This window comes from Schistocerca piceifrons, chromosome 2, assembly GCF_021461385.2.
Source record: "Schistocerca piceifrons isolate TAMUIC-IGC-003096 chromosome 2, iqSchPice1.1, whole genome shotgun sequence".
Taxonomy (NCBI): Eukaryota; Metazoa; Arthropoda; class Insecta; order Orthoptera; family Acrididae; genus Schistocerca; species Schistocerca piceifrons.
The window spans coordinates 328,268,543-328,281,307 of record NC_060139.1 but is presented as its reverse complement, the minus strand read 5'-3'; the positions used below and the strand labels follow the sequence as shown (position 1 = coordinate 328,281,307).

The 12,765-nt window shown below is 46.6% G+C and overlaps 1 non-coding gene across 1 annotated transcript; it reads left to right on the top strand.

The window, feature by feature from the left end:
- Positions 1-11,837: 11,837 nt before the first annotated feature.
- LOC124778141 lies at positions 11,838-11,953 on the top strand. The gene has a single exon (XR_007015855.1). It is a non-coding gene; the product is annotated as a U5 spliceosomal RNA (small nuclear RNA).
- Positions 11,954-12,765: the final 812 nt, after the last annotated feature.

Here is a 12,765-nt window from a genome sequence, read left to right as displayed (position 1 = left end):
TGTAAAATATCTAGGAGTATATATCCGGGGTAACATAACGTGGAATGATCGTATAAAAATAGTGGGAGAAGCAGTTTGCCACATTGAGATTTACAGGAAGAATCTTAGGGAAATGTGATTGATCCATTAAAGAAGTAGATTACAAGGAGCTTGTTCTTCCGATTGTCGAGTACTGTTGATCAGCCTGGGATCTTGACCAGGTAGGACTGATAGAAGAGACAGAGAAGATCCAACGAAGAGGGGCACGTTACGTTACGGGATCTTTTACTCCGCGAGAGAGTGTTGCACAGGTACTCAGCAAGTTTCATTGTCAGACGTTACAAGAGAGAAATTCTGCATCACGGAGCGGTTTAGTACCGAAATTTCGAGAGTGTTTTCTGGGAAGAGTCAGACCAATTTTATTTCTTCCCACATTCGACTCGCGAAAGGACCACATCGAGCAAATTCGGTAAATTACAGCTAATACAGAGGCTTATCGACAATCATTCTTCCCGCGCGCTATTATCCCCCAGGTGCGCAACGAAAACATTGCCATATATGGTGCTGGAGGCAGCAGCGGTGACGTCACGAAAAGCAGCGCTGCTTTACGGGGTGTTTTCGTGAAAGCTTGCAGAAATGTAACGGGACGTACAGGATGCTCCACTGAACAATCTGTAGCTCGGAACCTGGAGCCGGAGAAGCCAGCTTAAGGAAGTCCACCGCTTTGCCTAGCATTACTGTTTTCCAGCTTATTTACAACTTAAAATCGTTCAAATGGCTCTGAGCACTATGGGACTTAACACCTGTGGTCATCAGTCCCCTAGAACTTAGAACTACTTAAACCTAACTAACCTAAGGACATCACACACATCCATGCCCGAGGCAGGATTCGAACCTGTGACCATAGCGGTCACGCGGTTCCAGACTGAAGCGCCTAGAACCGCACGGCCACACCGACCGGTTATTTACAACTAACATGCTACAAGTTTAGCCGGCCGAAGTGACAGAGCGGTTCTAGGCGCTACATCTGGAACCGCGCGACCGCTACGGTCGCAGGTTCGAATCCTGCCTCGGGCACAGATGTGTGTGTGATGTCCTTAGGTTAGTCACGTTTAAGTAGTTCTAAGTTCTAGGGGACTGATGACCTCAGAAGTTAAGTCCCATAGTGCTCAGAGCCATTTGTTACAAGTTTACGCGTACTGTGCTGTTTTATTTTTACGTGTACGTTTCTTTATTTCCTGCAAGGAAACAAGGAGGACGAGCCATATCTTCTAGCTGGTCGTCTGAATCGCCACCTGTACTCAAGGTTCGTTCTAATAGTTTTACATGAATTGTTGGAGAACGTATGCTTGTCTGTTCGTGAGAGGAAGTGGATGCAACAGGACGGTGCAGCGCATCACTTCAGTGTGGATGCCCACAACCTTCTCAGTGCTGTATTTCTTGGTCCCTGAATTAGAAGGGAAGATCCTATTCCATGACCTGAGAGATCACCTGACCTGAATCCTCTTGATTATTTCCTATGGAGAAACCTAAAGCCACTTGTGTATGAGACGCCAGCGGATACTGAGATGGAATTAGTTGTCTGTATTTTGGCTGCCTTTGATGTGATTCAAAATACACGAGGGACATTTGTCAGGGTGAGACAGAATATTGTTCTCCGATGTTATTCTTGCATTTAGGTTGATGGCCGTCAGTTTCAGCACTTCCAAGATACAGTACAAAAGGTACATCCATTGTATCAGTGATGGTATTTGCAGTTAATTTTAACTAACTCAAATAAAAAAGTACACAGTAATGTAATATTGTTCCTATTATCTCCTTAAGCTGGCTACTCCCATCCCAGGTTCCATACCTCAAATTGTTCAGTGCAGCATCTTCTATGTCCTGTTAAATTTTTGCACGCTCTTATGGAAATACCCTATACAATAACGGCGGCAACGATCTTTCGACAGTTAACACATGATAATGACCGACGAGCACTCGGCCGAAAGCTCGTGGATTTTAAACCAACTGACGCGGCTAGAAGTCCGAGAAAAATCGGTAACCTGAATGAGTGAACCAAAGTCACGGAACAAAAAACAGTCCGGAAACATCACAGAACTATCTCCGACTTTAATTACACATTTCAGTTTCTTGGTCAGTCGGTGCACTCAACGCTTCGCATTATTTCGAAAAGAGGCAAAATCGCGAGTCGCCGGACCACGCTGTACATCCACTCGTATTGTTAGCTATTGTCTAGTTTCTATCCGGTCCGTCCCATTGAAGACGAGCAGCTTTGTGTGCTGCTGTAAGCAATCGCCTTTTTTGCGATAACCTGCTCCAAATGTCCATTGTTGGAAGTTTCCTTCACAATACATGCTCAAAAACTGCTTGATATGAACGTGCATCCAATGAAAGCATCAATTCCTTCTTGGTTTGAAACCGTTTGACATTGACATGTCATGGCACTGAGGTGCAGTCAGTCCCTGTTGGTTACGGTCTTCTTGCGACAGCCTTCCTGGCGCCGTGTTAACCGACTGCGAGTGGTACTCCAGTCCGTGTAGAAACACTGGACAGTCAGCGTTAATAGAAGACAAATCAGGCAGCTTCATTCACATTGTGGTCACGGGCACGTCCATCCACGATAGTCTGCTTTCTGCCACTCTGTCACGTCTCGACCCCAACTAACATTACTCCACTGGTTCCATAAATCGTGGGCATTTATACACAAATTCACTGCCATTATTTAAATAAGCGGTGGAGGGTTACATGATTACCAGTTTTCAGTTCTACGCCAAATATCCGCTGCAAACCGACCAGTCTGGACTCCAGGGGATCACTAATAATGTATAATAATCAATAATAATGTAATGCCCGGTGAATAATAATAATGTCGTGTGACGAGGGCCTCCCGTTCGCCTGGTGCAAGTCTTTCGATTTGACGCCACTTCGGAGACTTGCGCCTCGATGGGGATGAAATATTGATGATTAGGACAACACGACACACCGTCTTTGAGCCTAGAAAACCTTCGACCCAGCCGAGAATCGAACCCGGTCCCTTTTGATTGACAGCCTGTCGCGCTGACCACTTTTTTTTTTTTTTTTTTTTTTTTTTTTTTTTTTTTTTTTTTTTTTTTTTACAAACGGAGAGTACACATATATATACACAAAGCAAAAGTTCTTCAAGGTACCAGTTAAACATATACAAATGAGTGTTAGGTAAACAAATTATTAGAATAACATGAAATACAACAAATTAGAACATATCCTGTTTTCCTTTTTGTTTTGGTTAAAAATTTGTATTGAACAAACTAAAAGTACATATATATTCACTATACAAGAGTTCTTCAAGGTACCATGTAAAAATATACCAATGACTGTTAGTTAAACAAAAAAGTATTAAAAAAGAAAAACATTAAATACAACAAAATATAAAATATTCTGTCTTCTTCCTTTTTTTAAAAAAAAATTGTGTTTGTTTTTGGTCGATGCATGAGAACGTGGATAAGGGTGTTGCATCATGTGACAGGTAGGCATGGTACACCCTAACTTTGAGGGGGGTCAAGGAAGACGCTGCGGAGATAACCGGCAAAAGTTTGTCGGTAAGATGGTTTTCGGGTGAGGGTGCTATGTGCGGTCACAACTTTGTACCAGAAGTCAAGGACTGTATGCGGACCACTCCGAAAGAGATATTCTAAAGCCTGTCCTCGAAACCAGATTAGGGTATGGTGCTTAGCAAGAGGGTAGTGAAATGTCTGGGGCAACAACAGGAAATCCGGGGTTACCGTCGTTGGCGGGGCACGGAGGTAAAAGCCCACGATTCGTTGGATGAGGAGCCATACGTTTTGTTTCAGGGGGCACGTAAGACGGTGCTCGTCGGTGTCTTCGAGCTGACAGTCAGGGCAGAGTGGGGAGGTGGCCAGTCCTATGCGATAAAGTCGACTATTAGTCGGGAATTTTCCATAGACTAAAACATACCAGAGTGCAGACACAGACGACGGTAAAAAGGGTGCATGCACACACCCCCAAACCGTGCGCCAGTTAATGTCAGGATGCTGTAGCACCATGGGGTCGCAAGGGTTGGACAGCATAAACAAACGATAATAATCTTTTGTACGGGGAGGACGGGTGACTGGAAGATCGGCCCGAACGTAGCTGAGTTCCATGAAACAAGTGGCGACGTAGTACAATAATGGAGAAATAGGTGCCACATTGATCGGTGGATCGAGAGAAGCTGGTCGGAGGATATCTAAGAGACTGCGTGTTAAAGACGGGACCGGCCCCTGCCAGTGCCGCAACAGAGTGTGGACAAAGAGTGCAGAAGAGCGTGCTCGCACGTTGATGAGTCCGAGGCCACCTTTTGCAGGAGGCAGTGTTAGAGTGTTGTAGTGGACTTTGAAAAGTGCCCCTGCTGACACGAAATATCCAAAGGCTGATTGGATGCGGCGGCCAAGGAGTAACGGCATTGGGAGGATCTGGGCGACGTGTACCAGTTTAGGGGCGACATAGATGTTGACATAGGACACACGTTGGAGTTGGTTTAAGTTACGGTGCACTTGACCGCGAACATGGTGCCGAATCGACTGCAAAAGCCGCCGGTAAGCCAGGGCCACTGTGCGGTGTGTGGAGCTCGTAAATTCGATACCCAAGTAACGAAGGGTGGCACTAACTGGGAGTGGGGTCGGCACCATAGCCGGGAGGCCGCGCCCAATGTGCATCATAGTCGATTTACGGACATTAAGAATGCTACCAGAAAGACGTCCATACTGGTGGATCCATTGGATGGCGTCATTGAGTTCCGTGGAGGAGCAGGTGAGAAAGAGGAGATCGTCCGCATAAGCCCTACAGTGAAAGGTGTGGTCACGCAAAGTGAGGCCCTGCAGTCTAGAGGTAAGTCCAGTGATGAGGGGCTCAAGTGCAATGGCATATAGTAAAGTAGACATAGGGCATCCTTGACGCACAGGGCGGCGTATAGGAATCGGTCCTACAAGCCTCCCATTGACTTGTACCATCGAGACCGCGGGAAGGAGTAACCGGCGAATGGCATCGACAAAAAGCAATGGGAACCCCATACGTGTCGCCACCATGAGGAGGAACGGGTGTCGAACGCGATCAAAGGCACTCGTGAAATCGACGGATACCAGTGCTGCACGAAGGCGACAAACCGACGCCAGTGCAATGAGGTCACGGCATTCTCCCAGGGCTGTTTGTAAGGTGGCCCCACAACCACGTGCAGTCTGCTCAGGTGAAAGGACCGTAGGTAAGACGGTGCGTATGCGCGCTGCTAAGAGGCGTGCATAGATTTTATAGTCTGCATTCAGTAGTGTAAGGGGGCGATATGCAGAGACATGAGACCCTCCCTTCGGTTTAGGCACAGGTAGAAGAATGCCAGTGACGAATTCAGGTGGAATTGGGAAGGACGGAGTAAAGAGTTCCTGAATCATTTCCGTCCAGCGAGGAAGCATTAACGTGGTGAACGCCCGGTAAAACTCCACTGGGAGACCATCTGGTCCGGGTGATTTGTTCTTGGCCCCTTTGTTGATCGCATCTACCACCTCTTCTGCAGTGATTGCAGACATCATGGACGTTGACTCCGCTACGGTGAGGGTCCGATCAGGGGAAGGACGGAGATCATCATGAATGGGCGTCGCCATCGGTTCATCATCATAAAATTGGCGATAATGTTCAGCAAAGGCGGACACGACCGCCGCCTGTGTTGTGTGGTGAACACCATCGGAGGTCGTGATGTTGGGGACGAAAAGCCGACGTCGACGACTATGGTCGGATGCGGCATGGATTGTGGATGGGGTTTCGTCGTGGAGGAGGTCTTGTCGTCGGGAACGCACCACGACACCATGCAGTCGTGCACGTTGAAGAGAGTGGAGACGAGCTTTAGTACGTTGTCGTTCCCTGTGGGTGTCAGGTGATGGAGGGAGCGCATCGAGCTCACGGAGGACGGCGTAGTGAAAATTTGTGGTGTCTCGATGCCATGCTGCTGCTTCCTTGCCACATTGTATGAAGGCCTTTCTGATTGCAGGTTTGGCACATTTGAGCCACCAATGGAACGTGGATGTGTACTGCGGAAGGCGTCTTTCGCAAGACGCCCATGTAGTGGCAATACATTGTCGGCAGTGTGGATCATTAAGGAGGGAGGTATTAAGCTTCCAGTAACCTCTGCTGCGCCACACTGACTGAGGTGGCAGAGCCAGGGAGCAAATGACGGCGCAATGGTCCGAAAATGCAAGGGGCCATCGTTCAGCTTGGGCGACTTCATTGCCGAGGTGAGCAGAGACATAAAACCGGTCCAGTCTGCTCGCAGAATGTGCTGTATAATGGGTAAAACCGGGAGTATTGCCATGAATTTTCTCCCAAACGTCCACTAGATGAAAATCTTCGATTAAGGTGAGCAGCGCCGGGCATGGCGAATAACCACGTACTTGGTCCTGTGGATGGAGGACACAGTTGAAATCGCCTCCCATGATAAGGCGATCATAGCGTCCAGAAAACAGGGGCGCCACGTCATGTCCGAAGAAAGTGGACCGCTGCCGACGGTTGGTGGAGCCAGACGGAGCGTAGATATTGATGACGCGCGTGTCGAAGATGGTAACAGCCATGCCTCTTCCACAGGGAAGGATTGTCGTGTCCGTGAGTGGGATTCCTTCGCGTATGTAGAAAGCCACTCCACGCCCTGATTGATCACATGTGGACGTGTATGACTCGTAGCCGTAGACTGGTGGTAGTGTGGCAACGCGTACTTCCTGAAGAAGGGCGACGTCGACGTCAGAGGCCCGAAGCATGTCACATAGGAGTTGCAGCTTGGGTGCAGTGCCGATCATGTTGATGTTCAGTGTGGCAAACCGGTACGTTTGTTTCAGTGGTGGTGAACGCGCATCTACCATCACCAAGGGAAGTAAGAGGAGGGCACCGACAGGAAGTCCCGTCCCATCAGCTGCAATGCCTCGCTTTTGATGTTAACAGGTAGCCTCGTCCGGCGGAGGTAACTCATCCGGAGGAGGGGGCGTACCTTCCTCAATGTCGTCGGCCCATGCTCCTGTGCCGTGGGTCTGCCCAATGTCCATGGGAATTGCGTCGTGGTGAGAGAGATCTGGAGTTGTCGGCGGGGAGACAGGCGTCTCAACCGGCGCACCGATCGTTACATTGTGCGTGGCGACCTCCATAGTGGTCCCGTCCTGCGAAACGTCTTGTTCATCGTGAAAGTTGTCCGCCGACTTCTGCGTGGAAATGTCGGCTGCTTGGGTGTCGTCGTCGTCGTCGCGGGTGGCAACGCTCTGAGAGCCCGTGGGTGAACGGCGACGGCGTTTGCGCCTACGTGGCGAGCGTTGTTTGCGCACGTGTTCCTCAGTGTCGGACGACGGCAAGGAGGAGCGTCGACCTGGTTCGAAGGCGTCGGTGGGTACAATGAAATTGTCAAACCGGTGTTGTGAAGATGTACTGGTCTTCTCAGCGTCCGGTGCGGGAGCCTGTTCGGCGGCAAGGTTGTCAGGTGGGACGTCTCCACCGTCCGTTGGTGACTGGGACGGTGGGACGTGCCGATCGGAAGGACCGGGCGACGGACTGGACGAAAGTGTAGATGTGGCAAGAGCCGCTGCGTAAGTGACCGGTAGGGCGGTCATCGTGGGTGTGACGGACGCTTCCGACAACGGGAGCTGCGCGACACGTCGTTGAATGCATTCAGACCGTAGATGACCTTCTTTCCCGCAACCGGAACAGGTCCGAGGTTGGCCGTCGTACATTATAATGGCACGGCAGCCTCCGATACGTAGATAGGAAGGCACGTGTTTCTGCAACTCGATGCGGACCTGTCTAACACCGTTTAAAACTGGATAGGTCTGAAATTGGACCCATCGTTCGGCAACATGTTCCAGAACGTTGCCATAGGGACGGAGCGCCTCGATGACGACGTCTGCAGGTAGTTCGAACGGCAGTTCGAAGATCCTTATCGTCCGTGTGCCGAGACCTGCATGATCGACGGTAACGGGTCCGACGTTGCCGTCGGAATGACAGAAGCGCAGTCCACGTTTTGCCTCTTGAAGCACCTTGTCGCACGCCGCATCGTTGATCATTTTGACGTAGACGGTACTGCTAACTATGGACAAGTGGATACCAATTAGATCCGTTGGTCGTATTTTAACTTCATCGCGTATAAATCGTTCTACCTCCAGGGCCTTGGGTCGGGCGAAGTCGGAACAAAAGTTGAAACGTAATGTCTTCTTCCGATAGTTGTGCGCCATGGTGGTCTAGAAGGAAAACGACACTTACAGCGGCCGAAGTAAACACAAACACACCGTGCGCGCCTCGCCCGCAGCGCTCTGTCGCGTGACCGCCTCGCAGCACTGCCGGCGGCAGACTGACCACTCAGCTACCGGGCGCGGACTGTCCGGTGAAATTCTAATACACATATTTAAAAAAAGTGTTGATCACATCGATTACAAGCTCTCCTGAACACTGGCACTGAACGTGTATATTGTATCAATAACACAGCCCCTTAGATTGTTCGTGGATGTCACTCAAACCGCACAAAGATGTAAACGACCGTGAATGCGCAGTGCCTATGCAATGGATTGGGTAAGACAGACGATCAGTCCCAGTCATAACACCACGAAGGAAGTACACTTCTTGTGTTGTCTCTAGTTCATCCATGCCTAGAAGGTCAATTCCGAAGTTGGATCCGGTACTCTTTGTTACTTTGTGTCACGAGGGACTCTCATCAAGGAAAGTTTCCAGATGTCTCAGAGTGCACCAAAACGGTGTTGTTCGGACAGAAATTATGTGGGGCCAAAGTATGCCATTGGTGGTCACTGAAGGCAATGAAACGGCTTTAAGATGCAGGGATGACATCCTCCGAAGTACAGTGCGGCCATATCGGCAGCATTTAGGAGAAGGGTTCGTCCTAATGGACAACAATTGTCGCTCTCATCGAGCACATCTTGTGAATGTGTTGCTTTATGATAACGAAATCGCTCAGCCTTTGTGCGTAAAACTGACGTAGACTTCTCTTATGATGAATTATTAGCACTGTCTTTAGGGACTGTGGGGGGAATTTTTACTTTATTGACCAACAGCATATTACTTAACCTTTGTGTGTATCTGCTCTATTTGATACTGTTTGTATAAAAATTTTAACAACTGCTCAAAATACTTTGTAAATTTTTTTGAGGGGAGCAGGGGCAAAATAAGTAGCCTGTTTGTATGTTGGCAGCGCTATAGACCGTGTTAATATCGCTGACAGCGCTCTGCGCCCTCTGCAAGAGATTCTGTGGTTTGATGGACTAGCAGTTAGCGAGTTGATAGGGAAGTGTATGGACATGTTTTTCTTAGTGGAGACTCTGTGTTGGTAGGTCACGCAATGTAAAGCGAGGTGAAATTTCGTATATGAAAATATGCAAGGAAAGGTATGATGATGTATGTATGGTTGATATGTTTGGGTAGTGGAATTTTTGGCAACTATATAATTTTTGCAACTGGATGTCACATGAATAAGGCAAAATTTTCTAAATACGTTTGCTCTCCAACAAAATCTTTCTTTTGATAACCATATGCCTCCTAGTAGTTAGAGTCTATAGTAGTTAGAATCTTTTTATTTAGCTGGCCGTTGTTGCTGCTTGCTGTAGTTGGTGTTATGAAGATTTTCTGTGAGGTAAGTGAGTATCAAAAAAGAATGGGGTTTTCACTATCGGAATTCGTGACTGAAATGAGTTTAGGCAGTTAACAGTGTCGGACGTATTTTGGTATTTATTTAATTTATATTTTATGGATTTATATTATTGTTAGGATTTCTTGCAATTCGGAGCCATTCTTTTGTGTTAATTATTGGAAGTCATGTTGTCAACGTATAGTAGTCAGATGGCGTTGGCGCTTGTATATTGTGGGTAATAAATGAATAGGTTAAGTTTGAGTTTACTTAGTCAGGGAAAATTCTGTTCGTCAGTGTTTAGCAAAAAAAAAAAAAAAAAAAAAAAATGAAACAATTAGTTTCAATTATTCTTAGAGTTTGCCTTTTTACAGGAAACCTAATAATACATGATTGTCCTTCGAAAATAGTCGTCACCAACTTATAACGCGCAAGTGAAAAACTATGCTAAGTAATATATTCTGATCACTTGGTGAAGCTCTGTACAAGTATGGCAGAAATTATAAACCTTTTTTTAGGTCAACGTATTCTACCGGCAGAAATAACCAGCGACTCGGACTTTGCGACCTTCGACTTAATCGTTTCCGGACCAGTGTTCCTCATTCCAAATTGATATATTTGTCTTCTCTGTCACCCTTGAAAGTTTGTATCATCACGGAAAACCTCTTACGTTTATACCTTTGACAGGTTGTACAATCTCAGGAGTTTGCCTGCATTCATCGTTCCGAACACGGCAATCTAACAAGGTAATTAATTGAAGAAACAAATAGGAGACTTTGTTTACCGGATTACCCGCCCCTTCATTTGCCTTTCCCAGTGACTTCGAAGCTGCTTTACAGATCGTAAGTCCATCAGTCCATGGATAGCGTGCTTGTAGCCTACCTGTTGGGTTTCAGTCGATAGCCATCAGGTTATCTGCGTGATGCGACTAGGTGATTGAGTACTGAATATTTCAGCACTTGTCGCGGCGGCCTAATCGTTTTGTTTCAGAATTCTACGCTGCCCTTTCCCTTGATCATCAAACATTTAACATGATTCGGCTGTCGAGCAGGGTGGAATTATTGGCGAAGACAAAATGACTCGTTTTAAAGCTGTAATCCTTTTCTCTCGTAGGAGCGTCGCAATATTTTACGTGTGACGGTAATTGGTTAAACGTTTCAACATTGGAGGTAAAATGGACACGAATTAGACGCAACGAGACAAGTGAGCGATACCTTACGAACTGTAAATGGATGTACATTCGTGCAAGTAAATTATCGTGTTTTCTTTTCTGGTGTGACAACAAAGAAGACTAGGTCACGAATTTAATAATTCGCGAAGTGATGTTATAGGAAGCCCGAACATTTCATTGTGCAGTTAGTGGACTTCGTAATAAAAAGGTGATGCTGGACGCTTATGTGTATTATATTTTAACTTCACTTCGTAATCGAGTGCTAGTAGGCTTCTCCCTTCCACAAGCTTCTTATCAACATCCGTTAAGACTTTTATCCGCATCCGCGGAGATTACAATTTTGTATACCATTTTAAATCATGTTGTACACCAGAGCTCTAACAGTGGGTTTCAGACTGGCCTGAATTTTCCTGTGCTCAAGTCGAGCACGATAATTTACACTCCACAGACCATGGAGGTGGAGATGGATCTTCACGACATTTTCATGTAACATATTTGGTCATATTCATGATATGTTCTGTAAGCTATAACTTTCCATGATAAATGGTTCAAATGGCTCTGAGCACTACGGGACTTAACATCTGACGTCATCAGTCCCCTAGAACTTAGAACTACTTAAACCCAACTAAGCTAAGGACATCACACACATCCATGCCCCAGGCAGGATTCGAACCTGCGACCGTAGCGGTCGCGCGGTTCCAGACTGAAGCGCCTAGAACCGCTCGCCCACTAAGGCCGGCCCGTGATAAATACTGAAACGGATTTTGTGAAATTTTTTGAGGGACATAGCCGCGACAGTGCGAAGCTGGATAAAGTCATGTTGCAACTTATCGTCACATACTGATGCCGGCCGTTGTGGCCGAGCTGTTCTAGGCGCTTCAGTCTGGAACCGCGCGATCGCTACGGTCGCAGGTTCGAATCCTGCTTCGGGCATGGATGTGTGTGATGTCCTTACGTTAGTTAGGTTTAAGTAGTTCTAAGTTCTAGGGGACTGATGACCTCAAATGTTCAGTACCATAGCGCTCAGAGCCATTTGAACCATATTGCATATGCTGCTGTTTCTGGTTTCCATTCAAACGAATAAATCTTCGCCTGTTACTAAAGATTTTCCTGGAGGGGGACACTAAATGAGTCTCTTATAAATTATTTAATAATAATCGTTTAGTTCATTTATTAGATGTACTGGTAGAAACATTTTTATGCAAGATGGCGCACCTCCGCACATTTCACAGCCTGTGAAATGGCTGCTGCAGAGGCATTTTAGAAATGCTAGAATTATCGATCGTCTTTTCCCTACAGCCAAGCCGTTAAGACGAACTGATCTTAATCCGTGTGACTTCTGGCTGGTCGTTCAAAAATGAAACTTCTTCTGGACGCTGAAATGAAAACGTTAAATGCAATGATTTGTGCTAACATTTAATTAGAAAGTTCACAGGAAGAAATATCGTGGCAGGGCGTAACAACATAACTATGTTGATAATGAGAAGTGGAACTGTAATGAAACATTATTGTGTCAGTTTTACTAAATATTTCTTGTAAGAACTGTAGATAAACGAACTAAGCGCTAAGCACGTGGAAAAGATCACGATTTTAGCGTAACTGCCACAGAAACATTCTCAACCGCGAGAAAGAAGCTCTTGGCTATGTGGAGTAATCTGACACGCATTGGGACGAGAGAAAAGTGTTACGACCGTTTCACAGCACTTACTGCAAACGTGACATCATTTTGAGGTCACGTGCAATATCGACGACCGCTTGATCGGCTATCGAGTTTCTGACGAGGAAGAATATGAATGTTATCGCTCCTCATACCACTCGCTGCAATTTACGCTGTCCTCTTAGGTCCCTCCCTAACCACACAGTCGGAAATTGCTTAATATTTATTTCATCCTTCGTTCTCAAATCATACTGAATATAAATGACATCGAATATTGCAGAACATACTTTTGTTACAAATGTCGCAGAATTTGTTAACAACGCTAAG